The sequence below is a fragment of the Pleurodeles waltl genome, chromosome 3_1 (genome assembly GCF_031143425.1).
Source record: "Pleurodeles waltl isolate 20211129_DDA chromosome 3_1, aPleWal1.hap1.20221129, whole genome shotgun sequence".
Lineage (NCBI taxonomy): Eukaryota > Metazoa > Chordata > Amphibia > Caudata > Salamandridae > Pleurodeles > Pleurodeles waltl.
In genome coordinates this window covers 497986595-498011083 of record NC_090440.1, presented here as the reverse complement: position 1 = coordinate 498011083, position 24489 = coordinate 497986595, and positions in this window count along the sequence as shown.

Sequence of the window (24489 nt, the reverse complement as noted above, 5' to 3'; positions counted from 1 at the left end):
TCACCCTCAATTGATGATACTTCTTCAGAACATTTGGCCTCTCTCCTTTCCATCTGTTTCATACATGACTCAGACTCCTTAACAACCTTTGCTATCTCTATGGCGTCCTTCAATTTAGGATTTTTTGCTGCCCACAATCTTTCCTGCATCTTCCTACTGCTGCATTGAACAATGAGCTGGTCCCTAATGAATTCTTCGGTCATAGCCCTAAATCTACACTTAACCGATAGCTCCCTCAAGTGAGTAACAAATTCATCCACAGATTCACCTTCCTTTTGGGACTGAGTGTAAAACTTAAATCTCCGCATGACCACATTTTCAGTTTTGGCAAACCTCAATACCAACCTATGCCTTGCTTCTACGAATACATCATCAATAGGTTGCCCAGATTGATCACATGCCTCAGGTAAATATTTGAGCACACGATGTCCTTTATTACCCAAGAAACTAAGCAAAATGGCCCTTTTTCTATTGGAAGAGAATCCAGAACCATCCAAAGCTTCAAGGTAATTATCAAATATTTCTATCCACTCCTCCCATTTTATTGGTGGGCCTCCTGGGTGCATCAAAAACAGAGGCGGGGAATTGACAGCTGCAGATGGATTATCCATATTGCCTTTAATGTCAATGTCTCGCAAAAATGTTTTCTTCTTATTTTTATTTTTTATTTCTTTTTTTTTTTTTTTTTTACTCAAAGCAAGGTGTGCCCATCACCGCAGAAGGCACAATGACAAATGAATACCGTAGTAGATTTGAGAAACAAGGTGTGCTTATCACCGCTGAAGGCATGATACTAAGTCTAACATTATCCGAACATTGTTGGCGATTTCGTCATCTTCTAGCACATATTGGGAGCTTTCCAAATGCTCCAAGATGGCCGCCAACGTGCGCAATGCGTGACCCGGTTGCTAAGCGACGACAACAACAGTGGAGATGCACGCGCTAGCTCTTAACCCCTTCCCCGCCACGGACGTAATGGTTACGTCCATGGCAGCGCCCGTGTGGCGCCATGGACGTAACCATTACGTCCGCAATGCTGCCCTCGGGAGAAGCGCTAGCGCTCCTCCCGAGGGCCGCCCCCCACCCCCCTAGGTCAGGGCTGACCGGGGAATCCCTTCCCCTTCAACCCCTGACCCCCCCCACCCCCCTGTGACGTCAGCGCGCGAGCGCGCGCTGACAATCACACAACCTGCCCCATCGCGCTGGAAGCAGAGCTTCCAGCGCGATCGAAAGAGAAATGCTCAGCATTTCTCTTTCGATCATGTGGGGGAGGCCCGGAGGGGCTTCAAAGGGAAGGAAATGTATTTCCTTCCCTTTGAAGTCTCTCCGAGGGTTTCAAAAGCCGGATTGCTTGCAATCCGGCTTTTGAAACCCCACTAGACACCAGGGATTTTTTTTTTTTCTATGAAATTGACAGAAGGGAGTGACCCCTTGGGCAAGGGTCGCTCCCAGGGGGTCATTTTTTTTTAAGGCCTTTTCTGCCCCCCCTGGGGGCAGATCGGCCTATTATTAGGCCGATCTGCCCCCAGTGGGGGCAGAAACCTCTAGACACCAGGGATACTTTTTTTTGGTTTGTTGTTTCATTTGTTTTCTTTTGTTTTTTAGGTGTGGGATGCGACCCCTTAGGCAAGGGTCGCTCCCATAGGGGGAAATTATATTTAGGCCATTTCTGCCCGCTTTGGGGGCAGATTGGCTTATTTTTATGAGGCCAATCTGCCCCCAAGGGGGGCAGAAACCACTAGACACCAGGGAGTTTTTTTTGTTTGTTTGTTTTTCACGTAAGGGGAGCGACCCCTTAGGCAAGGGTCGTTCCCTTGGGGGGCAAATTTATTTTAGGCCATTTCTGCCCCCCATAGGGGCAGATCAGCCTATTTTTATTAGGCCGATCTGCCCCCACGGGGGGCAGAAACCACTAGGCACCAGGGATTTTTGTTGTTGTTGTGTTTTACAGATGGGGAGCGTCCCCTTAGGCAAGGGTCGCTCCCCTGGAGGGGCAAATTGTATCTAGGCCATTTCTGCCCGCTTTGGGGGCAGATCGGCCGATTTTAGGTCAATCTGCCCCCAAGGGGGGCAGAAACCACTAGGCACCAGGGATCTTTTTTTTGCGCCGTCACGCAAGGGGAGCGACCTTGTAGGCAAGGGTCGCTCCCGGGGGGGGTGAGGGGGGCAAATTTATTTTAGGCCATTTCTGCCCCTCTTGGGGGCAGATCGGCCTATTAGTATTAGGCCGATCTGCCCACAGGGGGGGCAGAAACCTCTAGGCGCCAGGGCAATTTTTTTTTTGTGTGGGTTTTTTTTTTGTTTGTTTGTTTTTTTAGAGATGGGGAGAGACGCATTAGGCAAGGGTCGCTCCCCTGGGGGGCAAATTGTATTTAGACCATTTCTGCCCCCCTTGGGGGCAGATTGGCCGATTGTAGGTCAATCTGCCCCGGCACCAGGGATCTTTTTTTTGCGCAGTCAAGCAAGGGGAGCGACCTTGCAGGCAAGGGTCGCTCCCCGGGGGGGGTGGGGGGGCAAATTTATTTTAGGCCATTTCTGCCCCCCTGGGGGCAGATCGGCCTATTGGTATTAGGCCGATCTGCCCCCGGGGGGGGCAGAAAACTTTAGGCGCCAGGGCAATTTTTTTTTGCGTGGGTTTTTTTTTGTTTGTTTTTTTAGAGATGGGGAGCGACGCATTAGGCAAGGGTCGCTCCCCTGGGGGGCAAATTGTATTTAGACCATTTCTGCCCTCCTTGGAGGCAGATTGGCCGATTGTAGGTCAATCTGCCCCCAAGGGGGGGCAGAAACCACTAGGCACCAGGGATCTTTTTATTGCGCCGTCACGCAAGGGGAGTGACCTTGCAGGCAAGGGTCGCTCCCCGGGGGGGTTGGGGGGGCAAATTTATTTTAGGCCATTTCTGCCCCCCCTGGGGGCAGATCGGCCTATTGGTATTAGGCCGATCTGCCCCCGGGGGGGCAGAAACCTCTAGGCACCAGGGCAAATTGTTTTTTTTGTGGGTTTTTTTTGTTCGTTTGTTTGTTTTTGTAGAGATGGGGAGCGACCCATTAGGCAAGGGTCGCTCCCCTGGGGGCAAATTGTATTTAGACCATTTCTGCCCCCCTTGGGGGCAGATTGGCCGATTGTAGGTCAATCTGCCCAAAGGGGGGCAGAAACCACTAGGCACCGGGGATTTTTTTTTTGGCAACAAGGGGGGGCGACCCCATAGGCAAGGGTCGCTCCCGGGGGGGCAGGGGGGTTGGGGGGTGGAGGACAAATTTATTTTAGGCCATTTCTGCCCCCCCTGGGCCCGGCTGAGCTAGAGGCCAAAATCCACAGGTAGGCACTGTTTTCTATGAAAAAATGTGATGTGTCCACGTTGTGTTTTGGGCCATTTCCTGTCGCGGGCGCTAGGCCTACCCACACCAGTGAGGTATCATTTTTATCGGGAGACTTGGGGGAACGCTAGGTGGAAGGAAATTTGTGGCTCCTCTCAGATTCCAGAACTTTCTGTCACTGAAATTTGAGGAAAACATGTTTTTTTAGCCAAATTTTGAGGTTTGCAAAGGATTCTGGGTAACAGAACCTGGTCAGAGCCCCACAATTCACCCCATCTTTGATTCCCCTGGGTTTCTAGTTTTCATAAATGCGCTGGTTTGCTAGGTTTCCCCAGGTGCCGGCTGAGCTAGAGGCCAAAATCCACAGGTAGGCCCTGTTTTCTATGAAAAAATGTGATGTGTCCAGGTTGTGTTTTGGGCCATTTCCTGTCGCGGGCGCTAGGCCTACCCACACAAGTGAGGTATCATTTTTATCGGGAGACTTGGGGGAACGCTGGGTGGAAGGAAATTTGTGGCTCCTCTTAGATTCCAGAACTTTCTGTCACCGAAATGTGAGGAACATGTGTTTTTTTAGCCAAATTTTGAGGTTTGCAAAGGATTCTGGGTAACAGAACCTGGTCCGAGCCCCGCAAGTCACCCCTCCTTGGATTCCCCTAGGTCTCTAGTTTTCAGAAATGCACAGGTTTGGTAGGTTCCCGTAGGTGCCGGCTGAGCTAGAGGCCAAACTCTATAGGTAGGCACTTCGCAAAAAACACCTCTGTTTTTTTCCAAAATTTAGGATGTGTCCACGTTGCGCTTTGGGGTGTTTCCTGTCGCCGGCACTAGGCCTACCCACACAAGTGAGGTATCATTTTTATCGGGAGACTTGGGGGAACGCTGGGTGGAAGGAAATTTGTAGCTCCTCTCAGATTCCAGAACTTTCTGACACAGAAATGTGAGGAACATGTGTTTTTTTAGCCAAATTTTGAGGTTTGCAAAGGATTCTGGGTAACAGAACCTGGTCCGAGCCCCGCAAGTCACCCCTCCTTGGATTCCCCTAGGTCTCTAGTTTTCAGAAATGCACAGGTTTGGTAGGTTTCCCTAGGTGCCGGCTGAGCTAGAGGCCAAAATCTACAGGTAGGCACTTCGCAAAAAACACCTCTGTTTTTTTCCAAAATTTAGGATGTGTCCACGTTGCGCTTTGGGGTGTTTCCTGTCGCCGGCGCTAGGCCTACCCACGTAAGTGAGGTATCATTTTTATCGGGAGACTTGGGGGAACGCTGGGTGGAAGGAAATTTGTAGCTCCTCTCAGATTCCAGAACTTTCTGCCACAGAAATGTGAGGAACATGTGTTTTTTTAGCCAAATTTTGAGGTTTGCAAAGGATTCTGGGTAACAGAACCTGGTCCGAGCCCCGCAAGTCACCCCTCCTTGGATTCCCCTAGGTCTCTAGTTTTCAGAAATTCACAGGTTTGGTAGGTTTCCCTAGGTGCCGGCTGAGCTAGAGGCCAAAAACTACAGGTAGGCACTTCGCAAAAAACACCTCTGTTTTTTTCCAAAATTTAGGATGTGTCCACGTTGCGCTTTGGGGTGTTTCCTGTCGCCGGCACTAGGCCTACCCACACAAGTGAGGTATCATTTTTATCGGGAGACTTGGGGCAACGCTGGGTGGAAGGAAATTTGTGGCTCCTCTCAGATTCCAGAACTTTCAGACACAGAAATGTGAGGAACATGTGTTTTTTTAGCCAAATTTTGAGGTTTGCAAAGGATTCTGGGTAACAGAACCTGGTCCGAGCCCCGCAAGTCACCCCTCCTTGGATTCCCCTAGGTCTCTAGTTTTCAGAAATGCACAGGTTTGGTAGGTTTCCCTAGGTGCCGGCTGAGCTAGAGGCCAAAATCTACAGGTAGGCACTTCGCAAAAATCACCTCTGTTGTCTTCCAAAAATTTGGATGTGTCCACGTTGCGCTTTGGGGCGTTTCCTGTTGCGGGCGCTAGGCCTACCCACACAAGTGAGGTATCATTTTTATCGGGAGACTTGGGGGAACGCTGGGTGAAAGGAAATTTGTGGCTCCTCTCAGATTCCAGATCTTTCTGCCACAGAAATGTGAGGAACATGTGTTTTTTTTAGCCAAATTTTGAGGTTTGCAAAGGATTCTGGGTAACAGAACCTGGTCCGAGCCCCGCAAGTCACCCCTCCTTGGATTCCCCTAGGTCTCTAGTTTTCAGAAATGCACAGGTTTGGTAGGTTTCCCTAGGTGCCGGCTGAGCTAGAGGCCAAAATCTACAGGTAGGCACTTCGCAAAAAACACCTCTGTTGTCTTCCAAAAATTTGGATGTGTCCACGTTGCGCTTTGGGGCGTTTCCTGTCGCGGGCGCTAGGCCTACCCACACAAGTGAGGTATCATTTTTATCGGGAGACTTGGGGGAACATAGATTAGCAAAACAAGTGTTATTGCCCCTTGTCTTTCTCTACATTTTTTCCTTCCAAATATAGGAGAGTGTGTAAAAAAGACATCTATTTGAGAAAAGCCCTGTAATTCACATGCTAGTATGGTCACCCCAGAATTCAGAGATGTGCAAATAACCACTGCTCCTCAACACCTTATCTTGTGCCCTTTTTGGAAATACAAAGTTTTTCTTGATAGCAATTTTTTACTCTTTATATTTCAGCAAATGAATTGCTGTATACCCGTTATAGAATGAAAACGCACGTCAGGGTGCAGCTCATTTATTGGCTCTGGGTTCCTCGGGTTCTTGATGAACCTACAAGCCCTATATATCCCCGCAACCAGAGGAGTCCAGCAGACGTAACGGTATATTGCTTTCGATAATCTGACATTGCAGGGAAAAGTTACAGAGTAAAACGTAGAGAAACATTTATGTTTTTTTCACCTAAATTTCAATATTTTTCTTTTTCAGTTGTTATTTTCTGTAGGAAACCCTTGTAGGATCTACACAAATGACCCCTTGCTGAATTCAGAATTTTGTCTAGGTTTCAGAAATGTTTAGGTTTCTGGGATCCAGCATTGGTGTCATGCCCATTTCTGTCACTGACTGGAAGGAGGCTGAAAGCACAAAAAATTGCAAAAATGGGGTATGTCCCAGAAAAATGCCAAAATTGTGTTGAAAATTTGGTTTTCTGATTCAAGTCTGCCTGTTCCTGAAAGCTGGGAAGCTGCTGAGTTTAGCACCGCAAACCCTTTGTTGATGCCATTTTCAGGGGAAAAACCACAAGCCTTCTTCTGCAGCCACTTTTTCAAATTTTTTTGAAAAAAAAAAAACATTCCCTGTATTTTGGCCAATTTCTTGGCCTCTTTCAGGGGAACCCACAAAGTCTGGGTACCTCCAGAATCCCTAGGATGTTGGAAAAAAAGGACGCAAATTTGGCTTGGTTAGCTTATGTGGACAAAAAGTTATGCGGGCCTAAGCGCGAACTGCCCCAAATAGGCAAAAAAAGGCCTGGCACAGGAGGGGGAAAAGGCCTGGCAGCGAAGTGGTTAATGTCCATATGCCATTGCTTACCCAACGCCGCAAGATGGCCGCCAATGATGTCGGAAAACGTGTGCGAGGTGTGCCTTAGTTGCTAGGCTACATAAGCAACGAGTAAGAAGCGCATTTGCGAACAGTTTGCGCTTTTAAGTAAATAACACCGCAAAGTTAGAAGAATACATACGGTCAATAAATCCTCGCACATCGATAACAGGATACGCCGATATTGCGAAGTCGGCGGGTACAATAAATCCAGTGGGTCACAAGCATCCATGTTGAGTAACGATCAATCAACTTGGCTTGCTGACAAGAGCTCGTCGCCAAATGAAATAACGGACACGGAGTCCAACCTCGGAAACAGGTACATGCGTTTATTAAGCAGAGAACTTCAATCATGGTGCTTTCTCTCCCTCGGTCCGCAAGCAACTGCCAAGAGAGAGAACGCCTCGAACAACATTCTATATTAACATTCCATTACACGTTTGTCTCGAGGCCAGCATAATGTGGAAACCTCGAGACACATTAAAACATGTGCAAACTGTAATCATTTGGCTAAAACGGCATTTGTTGTGGGCCATTCCTTTTAGAAGAATGTTTGTTTTTGTGCCATTCCGTGTCTCTGAATGCAGATTAGTAGAGGGCAAGGGTTCATTAGGCAGGCTAGCAGAAAGTCTTTTGGAGAAAGTGTAGATTGACAGATGACCCGAGGTGCATTTCAACCTCTGCACAGTGCCTGAAGCAATTTCAACACAAATGTAATAATCTGAATCATATTTGAGAAGACACAGCTGGCACCAATGTTTTAGGGGCCTAAACATATTTTGTGCACAGTCAAACTAACAATGGTTCGCTTGTTTTCTCTGCTTCTGTTGTGCTGCTTATGTTCATCGTCCGACCACTTCACACCGTGAAATTCATTCCCTGCCACCGTTAACAGGGGAAGACGCGACCCATTCATTCCCTGGCTAGACAATGATAGCTGCTCTCTGCGTCCTCCGCCTCTCCGATTCCCACCCTGCCCAATTAACCCCTTCCTTTTAAAAATACATCTTCATTGAGGACTCTCACCCCGAATTTGCGAACAAGCAGTCTCACAAGAACCTTGCCCAAGGTGAGGGTCACTTGCCATCCAACCATTTTATATCAGCGGTTTGTGTAACTGCGATGGCGCAGGTTTATGGAAGACTGAAATACGCTTCACCTAAAACTGATGTGAACAATGATACATGGAATTTGAAACTGGGCCGCTTATAAATAACACCAGTCTGACATTTAGCTCTTTCGATTTTATGAACTCCATTCATCCTAAGTATGTTAGCTGACCGTCTCTGAGTGTTTCTGTCACAGACTTTTAATTAAACACCTACTCACTCGTTAAGATTCTGTCCTTGGCCAGCGCTAACAGAATGGCGGGATGATGCGTAGTTTTGGCAGATTATCTCCTCAATTGTACGTGAGACACCACTCGGCGCAGCAGCTGGCGGGGGTAAAAGATGAGCTCTGTCTGAACAACTGACTTCTTTTATCAATGGCACAATCGCGTTGAGGAGAAAACACCGACGTGGAAAATACAAATTATGAGGGGAGCCATCTGGCTATTGATGCGCTTTACTTTTATGACGTCTTCCTTACTGGTAGAATACAGATCGGCAGGAAGTGGGAGTTCAGTAGGGGACTACCGAGTTGCGAAGTATTCAATACAGATGTATTTTAGTGATTCTCTCCGCCACATTAAGGATAATGAAAGCGAAAGCTGCACCAAAAACATACACAGTCACTGAATCATGAGCTGTTATTTTTTATTTCTTTTAATACATATTTGGTTAGTGAATCTGGTAGTTGTTTATTTTGTAACTCGCATGCTCTGGTCAAAAAACTTAATTTTGGGAACATCGCTACAACTTGTTGAGCCTGAAATATGTGCAGTATCGTTATTTGTGATTGTGTAAATAAATGTGATGTTAAAAAATCTATTTTGTGAGTTAACCCGCGCTACCGGCCTCCTCTTTAGCTGCTCTTGTTCTTGTGATTTGATTTCATTAGGTTTCCACGTATGAAATTCTCTTAGTTAACCCCATCTTTGAGTTTCTGGGATCTGCTGTTAAAAGAAAACGTTTTTTGCAACGCTCTTTGCTGCTCCATGGAAATCTGCTCAGTTCCGAATAACAAAAAAACACAATAAATTAAAACTTTAAAACAGTATTTTATTCATCCTGTTTGCCCTTTTTCATTCCAGCTACAGCTGCAATCCAAAAGAGAACAATATTTTCTTCTAAAAACCTTCTCTTCAGTGAAAAATTACACCACTGATAAAACATTAGCTGACAAGAGTACAGACTTGTAGCGTGGAGCCAAAACCTTGTTGATTTATCCAGTATAAGGACAAATATAATAAACTTTAAAGCAGTTGTACTACATGAGAGCGTTATCAAAAAATACCTAAATTGCTAATTTTGAGGTTCACCTCGCCTTTTGACAGGAGCGTGGACTGGGATCATTGTATTTCACTCGGTGAAACCTACTGCATTTTCAGTGTTTGCCGTTTGGTGAATAGCAGTTTAGCAGCTATTACGCTAAGAACAAATAGCATATTAAAAGATTTTCTTCCCTAAGGTAATTCACAGGTCGATATAGTGTATTCCCACTTCAGATGTCTCCAAACAGTGTCAGCAGTTTCCTCTGAAGGAATTCTCTGCCAGGCTGTGTGGACTGGTTATGTCTTGATTACTTGAGTAGTTACATTGAAAGGCCCCGGAGAAAAATAAGTCGACCCTCAACATCAGCAGTGCAGCAGAGTTAGAGAACATTAGAATTACACATATTGTTTTGTTTGATCTCTCATTTTTACTTCAATTTTCATTGCAGTTGAAAGTGACACAATGCTGACAAAATTATAAGAAATAATTATTATAGCACTGTAACGTTCTAGACACCTGAAGCCAGAATCACTATGTCGTCTATGGGGATGCTGTCAGGCGGGTAGGTAAAAGAACCTACGAACGACAAAACATAAATTGTCAGTTCCAGTCCCTGACAGTTGATTCCAAGGAGCCTTATCCTATTACCGGGGATGGGCGACCTTTTTTGACATAGCATAAACATACAAAAAGTAAGTGACTGTTTTTGCATTCCTTCCCCCAGTTGGGCTCATAGTTAAAACTATTTTTGGAGAAGTTATAATTCTTGTTGGTCCTGATGAAGCGTCGCTGGATCCGGCTGGACCACTAGACGCGAAACATGTAGACCTGACCAGAGGCACAATAAAAGGTTCTATCCTCTTGCGTTACCGTTGGGAGTATGTGAGCATTATAACTCACTTTTAGACTCCCACCTCGGTTTTTAATCTTGGTCTCCATCTTACCAATCTTAATTAAAATTTATGATTAATATACCTTGATGGATAACCAATTTTAACATTTGCATACTCTCCTTTATTGTTTGAAAATTTCACCGCTTTGAACAATACGGTTAAGAGCCCCCTTCGGGGAGCCCGTTAGGCATTGCAGCACCGGCCTAACGAGGAGCTGTCCCGATGATGAAGCTAGTCATCCAATGTGATGCTTGAGGGCTCTTGCTCCTGTTGAATTAGGTCCTCCGTTGCCCTAACTATTGGAACAGTGTACCTTTAATTTTCTAGCAACTTTGTATGGGAGACTGTACACTGGACCATTAACCTCCCGGTCCCCCTTCTTTTGTTTCTTGCCAGAATCACATACTGTATTTTGTAATATGCAAAGGAATACTACAGGAGGATTATTACTTTAAAATGCAAATCACCATCTTTCAGGTGGCAATCTCTACCTTCGCCTCTCTTTTCTTTTCTGTGTGGCGATTTCTGACACATATAAGTATACTATTTTTATAGCAAATGTGGGAGAGGCCAGGAAATGTGTGCGGGGCAAATGGGGAATAGTTACTCAAAATGGGTGGGTTTAAGGGAAAATTAAGGAAGTGTTTACAAGGGACATGCTAACATAAACCAGTACCAGCAAAACAGCAAGACAATGCCAAATCACAAAATTCACTTCTAAAGTTACTACAGCTCCAATAATGTCAAAATAGGATTAAATGTACTCCAGCCTAGCCCTGGAGTAAGTCAAGCAGTGCATATAGCCAACCACTGTTATTGCAACACATTCGTATTGAAAGCAGTGGCATCAGGGAATTAAACTTATGAGCTATCTCGTTTTTCTGCTGCCTGCCAATTTTGCAAATGAATGTGCAGAAGCACTGGTGCATCTTTTAATTAATATATAACTGTACATATACATACACACACAAGCATTTAGTGAAGAGATAATTATAATTAATAATTAGATCTACAGATTTTTACATTTAAGGATAAATTAAATATTAATAAACACAAAATTAAATGTTTAACTTATTTTAATAATTGTATTCATTAGTGCAATACTTAAATCATTTTAACCATGTTTATTGCAAATTCAAAGTTAATGAGTGTTTATATTTTTATTAGATTTTTAAAATTCATATTTATTAATTACATTAATATATTGTATGAATTTTATTATTTGACATATTTAATTTGAGGAGTTAATCTGTAAAAACATTTTTATTTTATTCGTTTGCGATCAATGTTAATTATTTAAAATCATTTTACATTTATAGTTTACACAATAATGCAACATTTCCGTAGGGAGATCTCTACCCCAGTGACTCAATTCGCCATTAGAAATTCATTCCATTGATATTCCTTGCCACAGCCCAAATGAAGCTGTACAGACCTAAGTTCCATACCTGCCTCTCGTTCTCTGACCAGATTAACCCTTAGATGCAAATTGCCCAAATGCCTGGAGAAAGCCTGTAGAAAACACTCTGGTACAAGTCATTTACCACAGACAGATGCATACATATAACCATCTGGTCCACAAAGAAAAAATATCTATCTATTCTTTGTACATTCTGTCTTCTTCCAATAATTGCCAGGATCTTTTCAGGTCTATAGGGACCCTGTATAAAACCCAAAAATAAAGAAGGAGGACCTTGTCATCTCTCAACAACTTGACAATTTTTCTTAGAGGAGAAATTTTTTAAAATAGAAAATACATTTTCTTACATCATATCCACCACTAGCCTTCTCTTAGGGAGATATATGTACTCAACTACAAAGAACTATCCCATCACCACCAATTTCCATTTCGTTTCTCAGGTTTGCACACTTTTCTACGGAGTGATGCATTAAACTCCACCAGATAAGTAAAAATAAAGGGCACATTCAAGTTACATGCCCACTCGTTGTCCTTAAATCCAAAGTGATGGCCTTTGCTCCTCCGAAGGCTCAAATACTCAATGTTTATTTAATCGAAGGAGTTGTACCGTCCAAATCCAAACTGGCTACTATGAGTCCTCTGGTTATAAAAACATGGGCTAGACACAGGCAATAAGCAATTTTTAGGCTTAACTCACTTCTCCCTGTCTTCTTGAAATCCTTGAGAAGATCGTCACTACACAACTACAAAGATTTGCAGAATATCACATCCTTCTGAGCTGTAAACATGCATGCTTCAAACCTAGCAGCTTGACCAAATTGATTAATCTCTCAGCTATTAACGATTTGCGCTCCTTTGTACAAAGGCGAGGTCCAGAAGTATTGTTGTCCTGGACCTTTCATCTCATTTGGTATCAAGAATATGGCGCTTAAATGGACGTCCTCATTTCCTGCAGATAGATCCCAATCCATCCAACAGAGTATCTTCTCCTTTCTCTCTCACGTTAAGCGGGGAATACCCCAATGCCCTACCCAATCCTATTCAGTCTGTACATGGCCCTTTTGGCTTAGCAGCTTAGTCATTTCCACACCCCCTACTGCCTATATCTTATTAAAATTCAACTTGTCCTTGATTTGCATAATGATTCCCACAACCCGGAAACAGGAGTCCACACAACCATGAACTTTACTGTGAGTTGGATGGAGCGGAACTACTTCAAGGTCACCTCCTCCTCATTAACATTCTCTCAGTCTTGCATAAATTCAGTCTGTGCCTTCTCGGTGCAAGTATCGGGAATCATGGTATTTTGTTGGATACGGAAATGGACGTAAATGCCCAAATCTCCAAAGCAACAAAAATGTGGTCTCAACAAATACGACTCCTTAGCAGAGTCTTACCCCTTGTAATAATTTTTTGACATAATCATGGCACATAACTCCTTTTTCAATGTCAGACTAGATAATGGGAATGCACGTCTACAGATTCCTGAATTGACTACTTCCAAAAAATCTTGTACTCCTGAGTCAGATCCTTGTTTCAGCTCAGATGGTTTGATTCCATCTCTAGCCACATGTGATAGCTTAATTGTCTGTCCATTAGGAGGATAATTATCTTCAAAACCACTTGCATATTGTTTAAAATCTTAAAGGAGAGAATGTCCCTACATATGTCACAAATGTCAGAAATACCGTCCATATTGTTCTCTAAGATCAAGTAACACAATAGTGATGACTGTTCCTTTGTATGAGTGGTCACATTGAGAAAGCCCTACTTGAGAATACCAGGATTCAAACTTTAGAACTGTATATCAGTTGAAACCAGATACATATCAGAACTGCTTGTGTTCAGGAAAGACCTAAAACATAGATATTCAGTCAGTTATCTAATCTTTTCTGTTTAACCTGGCAGAGGAAAATAGCACTGAACAACTCCGCTGTAGTGTTTGTTGTGCTATACAAATCCCTACCAAACAAATAAATAAGTTCTTAACCAACAGGTGAAATGTTAAATGTAGTGACTTTAGACTTGGAAATTCAGTCACAGAATCGCCTCCTCCTCATGAAGGGGATGGAGACATGTAAGTCTACACCTAGGTGTAAATCTCAACTAAAAAATCATAAAGAGTGGAGAGTTACACCTTTATGTAGGAGTAGATCTACAAGTAACTAAATATGCATATGTACATTTACCTTTGTGAATTGGCCCTATAATATCCGATAGACCTGATGGTAAATGTTCTTCGAAATATTGTTTTGTTATATCATGTTTTCCTAGTGTAACATCATGTTGGGTACCCTATGTCATAAGATTATGTTACTCTGTTTTGGTATAATGTACTATTCTACATTATAGTATGGCTTTATGGTGCAATGTGTTGTGCTTTGTTATAGTGCTTTGTTATGGTGTGTTTGATGGCAGTCTAAACAGATTAAACTGTGTAACATTGTGCTATACTTTGGTGTTGACACAGATTTTTTTTTTTTTAATTAGATTTGATTAAAGTTTTGCAATATAACAATAATGTTGATATAGTGATTACTCTACTTATATAACTGAACCCCCCTCCCTCCCCTCATGCAACTCCGATTGTGTGATATAGTTCACTGTTGGCAAGTCTCAGTAGGATTAGCTGCTGTTTTTTTTTTTTCTTTTTCTTTCGCAGAGCTTTATTGTTCGAGTGCCGTGTTTGAGCCTGTATCAGTGTCCTAGGTAGTTACACTTGCTTCTATGGTAGATGTTTTGGGGGATTTTAGTTTTTCCAGAATTGAGTCCCACTGCGTGGCGTCATCTCTGGGTCTTTGCTCTCGAAGTGCTTCGCGCAGTAGAACTCATCCTTCTGTGTCTGCCCATTTCATGACTGTGTTTTGCCATCTGGTCATTTGTGAGCCTGTTGGGGACTTCCAGTTTGTGGTGATTTCACATCTTGCCAGGATTAGGGCTAGGTCTATGAACTTGTTGGATATTTTAAGGGCTGACGGTCTTGGGAAATCCCCTGATAGGGCCACTGTTGGAGAGTTATTCAGTGATCTTTCAGTGCAAGCTGATATTTTTGCCATGATCCCCTCCCAGAATGCGTTGAGGTGAGGGCAGTTCCAGAGCATGTGTGGAAAGCCTACTGTAGGTTCCGCGCATCTAGGGCATTTTGCGTTATTTGTACCATAGATTTTAAAGATCATTTGTGGGGTTGGATAAGCCCTGTGGAAGATGTACAGATTTATTAATTTGAACCTGGCATTTCTGGATACTGGGTAAATACGTGATATGATCTGGTCCCATTGTGTTTCATCCCAGGTGGTGCCTAGTTCTGTTTGCCACTTGGATTTAAGTTTTACTAATGGCAGGTGTGTGCTAGCTTGTAGTGTTTTATATATTCCTGATGCTACTCCTTTTTGGTCTCCTATTGATAATAACTGTTATGGGTGGGGGGTTCGAGGGTCCCTGTTCTCCAAGCTTTGTGGGAGATTTTGATGATGGCATTGTGGTTGATAAATAAACCGGAGAGGAGGTTGTATTGGTTTTGTAGTTCAGCGTAGGTGAATATTTTCCCTCCATTGTATAGGTGTCCCAATTTAGTAATGTTGTAAGATATCAATTTGTTGAGACCCGGGATGGTTTGTTTCCCTGAAATATTAGTCAGGCAGGACAGCGGGATTTCCGGTGCATATGGAGTTTTGATGTGAGAGTGTTTTAGGTATTGGGACCAGCAATGCCTGGACGACTCCCATTCTATCAGAAGTCTATCTTTGGATTTCCAGGGGTTCAATAGTATTCCCATTATTTTGTCCATAGAGCAGTTTAAAGGGAGGCACAGTTCAGCAGTGTTTGGGGGGTTGCATAGTAGTTTTGCAATCCATTGTAGTTGGCCTGCCCGGTAATAGATTTCCATGTCCGGGGCTGCTAAGCCTCCCTCGGCTGTGGGTCTTTGGAGAGTTCGTATTGCTATTCTATGTCTGCTCTGACCCTATATGAAATTTGTTGACATGGTCTCTATTTCTTTGAGTGTTGATTTCAGGATTACGAGTGGGATAGTTGAAAAATAGTATAGCAATCTAGGCAGCACTATCATTTTAAGGAAAGCAATTCTGCCTGTGACTGTTAGAGGTAGTGTTTCCCAGAAGCGCATGCTAGTGCTAATCCCTCTAAGTGCTCCTTGAATGTTTCCTTCTAGCAGATCATTAACTGAGTGATAGATCCTTACTCCTAGGTATTTAAATGTGTTAGGAGACCATGGAAGATCTCTTGTGTTGATGGTTCTGTGGTGTCAGCGTGCAGTGGGAAAATGGATGACTTCCTCCAGTTAATCCGGAGTCTGGAAGCAGCTCCGTAATTGTCTAGCATACTCATGGCCCCTGGTTGTTCCGTCTCTAAGTTTTGTAGGAAGAGTAGCATGTCATCTGTGTACAAAGCGATGTGGTGAGTCCAGTTGTTGATTGAGATACCCTTATAGTAGGAGCCGGATCTAGCCATTTGGGCTGGTGGTTCTATTGCAATTGCAAAGAGAAGGGGGGACAGTGGGCACCCTTGTCTGGTACCCCTTCCAACCTGTAGCGGGGGGATATGTAGTTGCCTGTTCTTACTCTTGCGGTGGGGTTGGCATATAGCAGTTTGGTCCATCTTACAAACCCTTCACCTAGTTGTTCTAGATAGTCCCACCTCAGACTATCGAATGCTTTCTCTATGTCAACCGAAATGATAGCTGCCTTTGGTATATTTGGGGGCAAGGAGTGAAGTATTGATGTTAGGCTTCTAATATTTTGGGATGTGCTGCGTTTGGGTATGAAGCCTTATTGGTCTTGATGTATCAGTGAGGTCATGTGGGGAAGTAGTCTATCGGCTACGATACGACTAAGTATTTTATAGTCTATATTAAGCATGGATAAAGGGCTGTAAGAGCGGACGTCTGTGGTGGGTCTATCTGGTTTCAGCAATGGGATCATAATGGCTACATTAGTCAATTGAGGTAGAATATTGCTACTCCATGCTTCTGCGTATAATGTGCAGAGGTGGGGGGCTAGCAGGTCTTGGTACTGATGGTAAAATTCTAATGGAAGCCCATCTGCTCCTGGAACTTTGCCCCTTGCCATGCTTTGGATGGCTGCTTTTATTTCAGCAATTGTTAGAGGTAGTGCTAGAGATGACTTTATTTCTGCAGCCAGGCTGGGGGTGGGGAGGGCTTCCAATTCGCGTAACTGGGTGGTGGTCAATTTTTCAGAGGGAGGTGCATATAGATTTGCATAGTAATCATGGAAGACGGCGTTTATCTCTTTTTGAGTATATACCTGTGTGACTTGCGAGTTTTCGATTTCAACTATGATGGTTTGTTTTTTGGGGGGTTGCGTGAGCCAGGCTAGTAAGGCGCTAGCTTTGTCCCCTTCTGCGTGTTGTCTGGCTAGGTATTGTTTGTAATCAAAACGAGCGAGTTTGGTACTTGCTGCGTAGATTTTTGTCCTGGTTACTACCAGCGTGGGGTGTAAGTCGGGTTGTGCGGGGCGCCTTCTTTCTAGGTCTCTAAGATATTCTTCCAACTGTAAAAGTTCTGCTTCTATTGATTTTCGGACACCTATGTTTTCGGCAATGCACTTGCCCCGGATCACTATTTTAAAAGTCTCCCATTCAATGGATCTAGTGGATGCGGTTCCTCCATTAAGTTAAAAAAATTCTCCTATGGCTGTGTGTAGTGTGTGTTTGAACGCTTCGTCTTCGAGCATTTCTACTCTAAGGTTGGGATTGCAGGCTTTTCTCTGCCCCAGGATAGAGTAGATAACAGGGGGTTGTGATATGATATTGTTCGACTAAGGTATTCAGCTGCAATCATGTCGCTCTGTATTTCGGGGGACACCAGAATGGTGTTGAGTCTAACGTGTAGGTCGTGTACTGGTGAGTAGTCCCTTGACTGTGGGTTAGTTGTTTTCCAGCTATCTATTAGTTGCCAGTGTTGTTGCCATTCTACGAACTGCTTTGCAGTTTTCAGTGATCGGGATTGTGATATTGGTGGGTGCGATCTGTCTAGGGTGTTATTAGCTATGCAGTTGAAGTCCCCCCCTATTATATTTATGCCTGCCAGCAGACGGCCTATTTCTAGTGACAGTTTGTCCAGGAATTTACTGTGATCGTGATTTGGCGCGTGTATACTTCCTATAGTTATTTCTCTTCCTCCTAGTCTCCCATTTATCACCACATATCTTCCCTCTTTGTCAACGATCTTATGAAGTATTTGGATGGGGACCCCAGGGCGGATCCACATCAGTGCCCCCCTAGCGTAAGCGGAATAGTTAGTGGCTATTATTTGACCCCTCCATCTTTTGCTAAGGGCTTTGACTTCCTGTTCTGTGAGGTGGGTTTCTTGTAGTAGGGCTATATGGATTCCACTACGCTTGAGGTAATTGTGGACTTTATATCATTTGGACATGTTATTTAGGCCTCTTACATTCCAGGTTATTATTTTATACTGTGTCGTCATTGACTAGATTGATCTGTATTACATTGACAGGATTAGATGTGTGCTCTGCGGTGTGTGAGGTCTGGTTTAGTGACCTATGTTTGGTTTGAGCTCCTCCAACTATTGTGGTTGTGTTTGCATGAGTTATTCCCTCCCCAACTCTAACAAAGGTTTTCCCCAACTCCCTCTCCCCAGGACCAGATAATAAAACTTTCCCCGTCCAAATCATTTAACTTGTCTTAAGACCTATTGGTGGTGGGAGGTGTGCCAGGGCCGAGAGCTTACACTCCAGGCTGGTCCCAGGGCCCGGTAGAGGTATATCTGCAGCCCGTAGCAGATTATTCAAAGTTTATTATTTACTTTTGGTTGCGTGTCGAGTTCTCCTCGGTGAGGGCCGTATGTTAGTGATGGTCAAATGGTAGTTTAAGTTTGCTGTGTTCGATTCAAGAGGTATTAGATGATTTATTCTGCTGTTCTGGGGGTGATTTTTGGGAGGTTAGTGCAGGTGTCTTGCGAAGAGATGGAGAAGCCCCCACAGCTTGAGTCGTGGTCAGAGACGTCTCCTGAGGCTTGCGAGTGATGTAAGGTTCCTTTGCTCAGGGCTGCTGCTGTGTCTATTGCCTCGCACATTTCCTGTAAGGATTGGTGTCTAGGAGGTGCTATATCCAATACCCTATTGGTGGATCTACCTCGTCTTTTGCCAAGTGTGCGGGAGGCTCTACTCTGTGTACTTAATGTTGTGAAGTTAAGAGATCCTATCCAGTCTCTTGCCAGCTGTGGGGTCGAGAAAAAGTGTGTCTTGCCATCATGTTCAACTTTCAGTTTAGCTGGGAATAGCATTGCATATTTGATGCCTTTTTCACGTAGGGTGCGTTTACAGTCATTGAATGAGGCCCTCTGCGATTGGGTTTCCTTGGTAAAGTCGGGGATTATCATAATACGCTGGTTATTTAGAGTGATTTCCCCTTTAGCGTGGGTTTGCGATACGATATAGTCCCTGTCCTTAAAGCGCAATAGTTTGGCTATAATTGGGCGAGGTCTGGATCCCGGTGGAGGGGGTCTGCCAGGGACCTGGTGGGCTCTTTCGATCGCAAAAAATGCTGAGAGGCCTTTGGAAGGGATGGTGTCTTAGATCCAGTTTTCTAAAAATGTTTCCAAATTTGCCGTGGAAGATTCCGACCCCTCCGGCACTCCGATTAGTCTCAAGTTGTTCCTGCGGGAGCGGTTTTCCGCGTCCTCTGCTCTGGCCTCCAGTGTTTTGATTCGTGCTGTGAGCTCGGCCATCTCTATGGTCGTTGTTTTTTGAGTGGACGTCACCAAGTTTAGTGTTTTCTCCGCAGTTCCTACTCTTTCTGTTAATTTGCGATGGTTGTCTCGTAATAGTGATAAGTCCACGGTTAGATGATCTATTTTCTGTTCAAGAACTTCACGAGATTCTCTTATGGCCTGCAGGAGTGTGTCCAGGGTTGTTTCTTGTTGAGTTGGTGTGGCCTTGAGGTCCGGATGAGGAGGTTGTCCGGGCATCTTGTTAGTCATCGGTTCTTCTTGGTCTTGTCCATCTCGTTTTTTGGATTTGCCCATTTTGCTGTTCTTATCGTTGGGTGGCATGTGAGAAGAATCCCGGATGTGACGGCTGTCCTGGGCCCAGGAGCATGGGTGCCGTCGCCGGGTGATTCAGGTGTGGTGCGGTTTCAAGTCGGGGATTATTGGGTAGGGATTTCAATCTGTGGCAGGGAGAGCGCTCTGTATCCCGTTCCTCGCCGCTGGGGTCTCTGCCGGGGCTCAAGCACAACCCGGGCACCCGGTGACAGGTTGGGTTTCCTTCTGTGTGTGAGTCTCCGGTGGCCCGGGGGGCGACGATCGCTGCATCTTTCTGGCCCCTGGTTGACTGGTGGAGTTTGGCGGGCAGGTTCATATGTTTGAAGTGGGGTTCGGCTAGCTGTACTTGAAACGCTTTTTAGTTTCTCTGGGGTGGCTCCTTGTGTGTGTTGCTTTATTTTTTTTTTCCCCTTCTTTATTTTGTTTTTCTGATTTCAAGGTGTTTGATCTTTCAGCTGCGTCCTGCTCTCCCGGCTGTGCGTTAACTCAGCTCTCGCTCGTGAAGGGCCCCTGTGTGTGAATCTCCGGTGGTCCCGGGGGTGATGATCGCTGCATCTTTCTGGCCCCTGGTTGACTGGTGGAGTTTGGCGGGCAGGTTTGTATGTTTGAGGTGGGGTTCCGCTAGCTGTACTTGAAACGCTTTGGATTTCTCTGAGGTGGCTCCTTGTGCGTGTCCCGTCGCGCCTTCTGCAGTGGGATCTCCCCGTAGCGTTGAGCGTTTGATTATGTTAGGACACCGATGGAAGCAGGTTTTCTTGGGTTGGTGGTGTCCCTGAGCTAGTCGTTCGCTGTGCAACCCGCTGTCTCAGCATAAATTTTCTCTTTGTTTTTCCCTTGCATCTGCCCCCCGGTCCGCCTGGCTTTGCGCTCTCACCTGGATTTCACATTTGTTCCACTGTTCTTCTTTGCCGCTTCTTTTGTTCTCCGGGTCGTGCCAACTTTTCTTCCCCAGTTCAGCACAGGGAGTTGGGTGTCTGAGTCCGCGGTGCCCAATTTGGGAGCTCTGCAGTTTCATTGGGGCGAAGTTGGTTTCCCGGTGCGGCCGCCATTTTGGGACCTGAGCGTGGTGTAGCGCGCTTGCATTTTTCCTTCCGTACATCCGCTCTTGGGCGATATCACCTCACAGGCTTCTGCTCGGGGGTCCCCTACTATTGGGACTGCTATTAGTTACGTTTATGAGCTTTTTTTAAGGCAGGATTCTGTCCGGGTCCCGTTCTCGGCCCCGGAGCGCCGCTCTCACACATGCAGCTTCATCGGCTGCTGGCCACGCCCCGTGTTGACACAGATTAAAAATAAAGATGCAGGGTGATGCTAGACAACTGCAGTTTGTTATTTATTAATGAGATGTCAGGTTGTATTTTGTGCTCTCATATTTCTTTCTATTAAGCTTTATTATATTTTGCAGTCATGCAATCTTCTTTTACATATACAAGTTATATAATTGTATACTATTCTACTGGCTTCATTTTCTGTTAGTTTGCATTTAAATATATCCATCTTTGCATTTTGTAAAGTATTACTTTTTGTGTGCCAATTTAATTTTTGGGAGCTTATAATATTTATCTTTAGTACACAGTGACCAATGTACAGTACAGTGCAGTATTTTGTTTGTAAAACTAGACCATGGCAAACCAAACTATGTTATATTGTTGAGGATATACTATGTTATGTTATACTCTGCTCTAACACATTATATAATATATGCTCTTTTAATGTATACACCATGTTCTTCTATTCTGTTATGTCATGTTTTAAGGCATGGGAATTTGTAATGTTATGTAGTGAAAAAATATATACCATGGCCTTCTTCTGGTACATGATGAGAGTGTGGAACTCTATTCCAATCAAATTTTATTAGGCATCCTCCCTCTTTCAGTTCAGAAAACAACTAAAGATCCTGCTGTACTTGTCATCGGGTAACCTCTCACCTCTCAGTTATCACAACATATGAAGAAAGGCCTGAAACCCCTGCCAATCCCTCCATTTAGCACTATTCAACTCCTAATTGCAGTACAGTGTTCCACTCTGCACCATCATCCCTACTCTTGTACTACAATAGTTTGGGTTCTCAACACATCTGGTATTGTGACTGCTGTTGTACAACGATCCATTGCCGTATTACCAGGCGTGCACATTTTAAGTCTTTCAGTACACCCCCATGCCTATACTACTGTACAATGTTATCTTATACTGTTCTTTTAAATAATATATTGTGTTATGTTGTACTGTACTAGTCATGTTCTGTAATCCTTTAATATGAAATAAAATGCGATGCAATTTCGTGCTGTTATGCTACTTCGAACTGTGCTGTGTGGCTAAGTGTATTAAATACTGTCTGTCGTCATCTATTCTGACCTGCACTTCACAAGTCTGAATCCTGGCTAAATTGAATTCTTCTGTGGTTAGTAAATTCAGCACCATTAAATTCATTGATAGAAACACATGTTATTTAAACACTAGTAGAGGTGGCTCTAATGTGCAATTGTAAGCACTAATACACAATACATTTATAATTATTATCTAGTGACAATAAGGTATGCTCGCCTGATATGTTGTTTTATGATGTTTTGTGATGTGAAGCTATGGTATTTTATTAATGTGCTTTATAATACATGTTTTTTTCTGAAATTCAAAATGTGAAATGACCTGGGGAGGCACTGAGGCCTACCACTCATCAGGTACATGATCCCTTTGAAACAAAGTTGGAGATGCCTATAAACATTTTAGTCTTATGTGGTTAATGAAACTGCAAACAATATGGTACTAAGATCAACATAAAAGCAATTTTCGGTTTCACCTCCTACTTGTATAAGAGGGCTAATATACGATTGAAATGTTCACAGATAACCCACAATTTGCCCCAGCAAGGTGTTGTGAATCAGGCACTAAAACAAGCAACCATACACATTTTTGTAATAACTATGAAAGTTTGTCTTTTGAAAATAATTGTTATGCTGATAGCAATGCTATACAGAACTATGGATCTGTTTCTTTCCTATTCAGTGACTGGAGTTTGGTGACACATTTATGGTAACATTATCATTAGAACAGCATGGGAATGGTTATGCGCTATTTGTTGAAAATTGATTATGTTAAGATTGTACACGTATCTACCACGGCAAATAATGAGACATATTTACGTTTTGCAGGGTACTCTGTAGCGCTTGGCATAATGATTATTCCTAGGGGTGGGTTGGTAATCAAGTGACCTGTTTCTGACCAGAAAATCCAGCCTATTTTTACAGGAACATAACGATTATCTTATGTTAAAAATTAACTTGTGCAGCTAAAGATCAATCTGTAGTCTACCTCGCATGTAAACTTTCTGTAATGCATTTATCAAAGGCAAAGTATGCAAATCTGATGCACATTGAAACAAACAGATACATTATTTTTTATAAGTGATAATGTTGGGAAAATGTGTTCTCTTTATAGTCCAGCAGTATTCTAAATACAGAAGAATTGCACATTATGAACAAAAACTGTAATAGGAAAACTGCTGTTTTACACTTTCCCCCCACTAGGTATGAGACTATCTACATGATGATACCCATTTGTAAGTTCTCCATACTTGCAACCATCTATGAAAAAAAGTTGCCCATTCAGGAGGCATTCTGCATGGACAAACATTTGATCCACACCTACTGGACCTACATCATACATCCTCCTTGACACGTCATTTGTCCTAGCCATGCCTTAAGACCTGCAATGTAGGGTTTCCGTGTATATTGCATTGTATTAAAAATCTTCTGATAATATTTTGATATTTTAAATGAATGGTGCATATTTTAATGTCTTAAAATTCCTTTTTATGGGCGAGCGCAATGCGCTCTGTCCATGATGTAATCTCTCTTTGGGCTTGAAACCACTCCCAGGTCACATCAGTCACTTTGATTGTTTCCTGGGCTTGCTCTTTAAAATTAGCTTGCTTTCATTTGTGGAAGGCATGCATGCGTCCTGCCTTTTCCGGTGTTTAGCCCACCTACACAGCACTGGTAAAGTACTGAAACCATTCGAGGCTCGATGTTTTCAGCCCGGGTTTCCGGACTACCTTATCTGTTTATTTTCCCCGCAGCGCGATCGTGCTGTGTTTTTTTTTCTTTTAATTTGTGTGTCAAGAAAAGTCTGATTAGGAGTTTACAATGCAAATAGCTCTAACTCGAGCAAATGCGAGCCCCGTTGCATTGAAAATGCTTGTTAGATATGTACTTAGAGTTTGGTCCAAGAGCATTATTACACTGCTTTCCTTATTTAGCATTTCTAGAAAAATTTATATTATTTTGTAACTCATTATCAAACATTTCCTCTACAATGTCTGAACTGTATCTCCAAACCTGTCATTCTGAAGCTATAGTATTTAAAATTATCTTTTGTCTGGCACATCCATTTTCTGGATGTATTCGTGTTTGGATGCAAGTGACACTTTAGCCACTTCAAAACAAAGCCAAGGATGCAACTGACAATTTATTAGAAGTCTTCGCAACATCTAATGGTCCTTTTCTACTTCTCTTTTGCAGATTTGCATGCTCCCTTTTACAACTGACGAAACTGATTAATCCTTTCAGAATCTACCATTGCCACCTGCTCCATCTAAATATGGCAGTCACCTGTTAACAACAACTATATCTGGAGGATTGTAAACCCAAAGATCGTCTGAAAAATAACATATTCATGTTTGTTATTAAAAAGCATGCTTTTATTATAGTGCAACAACTGATTATTATGCCTGGTCTTCTTTATACAATCAAGACTATTATCACTTAAAGTACAGAACCATTGCTAAATGAATTTCATGCACAATCCTTGGCCTCCTTGTTCCACATGGATCTCCAACTTCCCCTTAAAGAAGTAAAACATTACTGTAGAGAACATGGCTTTCATACATATACCCTGCATTCCTGGTAAGAAATAAACCCTGCATCTTCCCTGCCTTTGTCA